Source organism: Oncorhynchus clarkii, chromosome 21 (genome assembly GCF_045791955.1).
Source record: "Oncorhynchus clarkii lewisi isolate Uvic-CL-2024 chromosome 21, UVic_Ocla_1.0, whole genome shotgun sequence".
Taxonomy (NCBI): domain Eukaryota; kingdom Metazoa; phylum Chordata; class Actinopteri; order Salmoniformes; family Salmonidae; genus Oncorhynchus; species Oncorhynchus clarkii.
In genome coordinates, this window is record NC_092167.1 from 51,435,080 (window position 1) to 51,439,588 (window position 4,509).

A 4,509-nucleotide genomic window follows, 5' to 3' on the forward strand; every position below is an offset into this window, starting at 1 on the left:
AGGTCTGTTAATACAGGACTAGTAAAGGTCCTCTAATACAGGACTAGTAAAGGTCCTCTAATACAGGACTAGTAAAGGTCATCTAATACAGGACTAGTAAAGGTCCTCTAATACAGGACTAGTAAAGGTCCTCTAATACAGGATTAGTAAAGGTCCTCTAATACAGGACTAGTAAAGGTCCTCTAATACAGGACTAGTAAAGGTCTGTTAATACAGGACTAGTAATACAGGACTAGTAAAGGTCTGTTAATACAGGACTAGTAAAGGTCCTCTAATACAGGACTAGTAAAGGTCTGTTAATACAGGACTAGTAAAGGTCCTCTAATACAGGACTAGTAAAGGTCCTCTAATACAGGACTAGTAAAGGTCTGTTAATACAGGACTAGTAATACAGGACTAGTAAAGGTATGTTAATACAGGACTAGTAAAGGTCCTCTAATACAGGACTAGTAAAGGTCCTCTAATACAGGACTAGTAAAGGTCCTCTAATACAGGACTAGTAAAGATCTGTTAATACAGGACTAGTAAAGGTCCTCTAATACAGGACTAGTAAAGGTCTGTTAATACAGGACTAGTAAAGGTCCTCTAATACAGGACTAGTAAAGGTCCTCTAATACAGGACTAGTAAAGGTCCTCTAATACAGGACTAGTAAAGGTCCTCTAATACAGGACTAGTAAAGATCTGTTAATACAGGACTAGTAAAGGTCTGTTAATACAGGACTAGTAAAGGTCCTCTAATACAGGACTAGTAAAGGTCCTCTAATACAGGACCAGTAAAGGTCCTCTAATACAGGACTAGTAAAGGTCCTCTAATACAGGACTAGTAAAGGTCCTCTAATACAGGACTAGTAAAGGTCTGTTAATACAGGACTAGTAAAGGTCCTCTAATACAGGACTAGTAAAGGTCCTCTAATACAGGACTAGTAAAGGTCCTCTAATACAGGACTAGTAAAGGTCCTCTAATACAAGACTAGTAAAGATCTGTTAATACAGGACTAGTAAAGGTCTGTTAATACAGGACTAGTAAAGGTCCTCTAATACAGGACTAGTAAAGGTCCTCTAATACAGGACTAGTAAAGATCTGTTAATACAGGACTAGTAAAGGTCCTCTAATACAGGACTAGTAAAGGTCTGTTAATACAGGACTAGTAAAGGTCCTCTAATACAGGACTAGTAAAGGTCCTCTAATACAGGACTAGTAAAGGTCCTCTAATACAGGACTAGTAAAGATCTGTTAATACAGGACTAGTAAAGGTCTGTTAATACAGGACTAGTAAAGGTCTGTTAATACAGGACTAGTAAAGGTCCTCTAATACAGGACTAGTAAAGGTCCTCTAATACAGGACCAGTAAAGGTCCTCTAATACAGGACTAGTAAAGGTCCTCTAATACAGGACTAGTAAAGGTCCTCTAATACAGGACTAGTAAAGGTCCTCTAATACAGGACTAGTAAAGGTCCTCTAATACAGGACTAGTAAAGGTCCTCTAATACAGGACTAGTAAAGGTCTGTTAATACAGGACTAGTAAAGGTCCTCTAATACATGACTAGTAAAGGTCCTCTAATACAGGACTAGTAAAGGTATGTTAATACAGGACTGGTAATACAGGACTAGTAAAGGTCTGTTAATACAGGACTAGTAAAGGTCCTCTAATACAGGACTAGTAAAGGTCCTCTAATACAGGACTAGTAAAGGTCCACTAATACAGGACTAGTAAAGGTCCTCTAATACAGGACTAGTAAAGGTCCTCTAATACAGGACTAGTAAAGGTCTGTTAATACAGGACTAGTAAAGGTCTGTTAATACAGGACTAGTAAAGGTCCTCTAATACAGGACTAGTAAAGGTCCTCTAATACAGGACTAGTAAAGGTCCTCTAATACAGGACTAGTAAAGGTCTGTTAATACAGGACTAGTAATACAGGACTAGTAAAGGTCTGTTAATACAGGACTAGTAAAGGTCCTCTAATACAGGACTAGTAAAGGTCTGTTAATACAGGACTAGTAAAGGTCCTCTAATACAGGACTAGTAAAGGTCCTCTAATACAGGACTAGTAAAGGTCTGTTAATACAGGACTAGTAATACAGGACTAGTAAAGGTCTGTTAATACAGGACTAGTAAAGGTCCTCTAATACAGGACTAGTAAAGGTCCTCTAATACAGGACTAGTAAAGGTCCTCTAATACAGGACTAGTAAAGGTCCTCTAATACAGGACTAGTAAAGGTCCTCTAATACAGGACTAGTAAAGGTCCTCTAATGCAGGACTAGTAAAGGTCTGTTAATACAGGACTAGTAAAGGTCCTCTAATACAGGACTAGTAAAGGTCTGTTAATACAGGACTAGTAAAGGTCTGTTAATACAGGACTAGTAAAGGTCCTCTAATACAGGACTAGTAAAGGTCCTCTAATACAGGACCAGTAAAGGTCCTCTAATACAGGACTAGTAAAGGTCTGTTAATACAGGACTAGTAAAGGTCTGTTAATACAGGACTAGTAAAGGTCTGTTAATACAGGACTTGTAAAGGTCTGTTAATTCAGGACTAGTAAAGGTCTGTTAATACAAGACTAGTAAAGGTCTGTTAATACAGGACTAGTAAAGGTCTGTTAATACAGGACTAGTAAAGATCTGTTAATACAGGACTAGTAAAGGTCTGTTAATACAGGACTAGTAAAGGTCCTCTAATACAGGACTAGTAAAGGTCCTCTAATACAGGACTAGTAAAGATCTGTTAATACAGGACTAGTAAAGGTCCTCTAATACAGGACTAGTAAAGGTCTGTTAATACAGGACTAGTAAAGGTCCTCTAATACAGGACTAGTAAAGGTCCTCTAATACAGGACTAGTAAAGGTCCTCTAATACAGGACTAGTAAAGGTCCTCTAATACAGGACTAGTAAAGGTCCTCTAATACAGGACTAGTAAAGGTCCTCTAATACAGGACTAGTAAAGCTCTGTTAATACAGGACTAGTAAAGGTCTGTTAATACAGGACTAGTAAAGGTCCTCTAATACAGGACTAGTAAAGGTCCTCTAATACAGGACTAGTAAAGGTCCTCTAATACAGGACTAGTAAAGGTCTGTTAATACAGGACTAGTAATACAGGACTAGTAAAGGTCTGTTAATACAGGACTAGTAAAGGTCCTCTAATACAGGACTAGTAAAGGTCTGTTAATACAGGACTAGTAAAGGTCCTCTAATACAGGACTAGTAAAGGTCTGTTAACACAGGACTAGTAATACAGGACTAGTAAAGGTCTGTTAATACAGGACTAGTAAAGGTCCTCTAATACAGGACTAGTAAAGGTCCTCTAATACAGGACTAGTAAAGGTCCTCTAATACAGGACTAGTAAAGGTCCTCTAATACAGGACTAGTAAAGGTCCTCTAATACAGGACTAGTAAAGGTCCTCTAATACAGGACTAGTAAAGGTCCTCTAATACAGGACTAGTAAAGGTCTGTTAATACAGGACTAGTAAAGGTCCTCTAATACAGGACTAGTAAAGGTATGTTAATACAGGACTAGTAAAGGTCTGTTAATACAGGACTAGTAAAGGTCCTCTAATACAGGACTAGTAAAGGTCCTCTAATACAGGACCAGTAAAGGTCCTCTAATACAGGACTAGTAAAGGTCCTCTAATACAGGACTAGTAAAGGTCTGTTAATACAGGACTAGTAAAGGTCTGTTAATACAGGACTAGTAAAGGTCTGTTAATACAGGACTTGTTAAGGTCTGTTAATTCAGGACTAGTAAAGGTCTGTTAATACAGGACTAGTAAAGGTCTGTTAATACAGGACTAGTAAAGGTCTGTTAATACAGGACTAGTAAAGGTCTGTTAATACAGGACTAGTAAAGGTCTGTTAATACAGGACTAGTAAAGGTCCTCTAATACAGGACTAGAAAAGGTCCTCTAATACAGGACTAGTAAAGGTCTGTTAATACAGGACTAGTAAAGGTCTGTTAATACAGGACTAGTAAAGGTCCTCTAATACAGGACTAGTAAAGGTCCTCTAATACAGGACTAGTAAAGGTCTGTTAATACAGGACTAGTAAAGGTCCTCTAATACAGGACTAGTAAAGGTCCTCTAATACAGGACTAGTAAAGGTCCTCTAATACAGGACTAGTAAAGGTCCTCTAATACAGGACTAGTAAAGATCTGTTAATACAGGACTAGTAAAGGTCCTCTAATACAGGACTAGTAAAGGTCTGTTAATACAGGACTAGTAAAGGTCCTCTAATACAGGACTAGTAAAGGTCCTCTAATACAGGACTAGTAAAGGTCCTCTAATACAGGACTAGTAAAGGTCCTCTAATACAGGACTAGTAAAGATCTGTTAATACAGGACTAGTAAAGGTCTGTTAATACAGGACTAGTAAAGGTCCTCTAATACAGGACTAGTAAAGGTCCTCTAATACAGGACTAGTAAAGGTCTGTTAATACAGGACTAGTAAAGGTCCTCTAATACAGGACTAGTAAAGGTCCTCTAATACAGGACTAGTAAAGGTCCTCTAA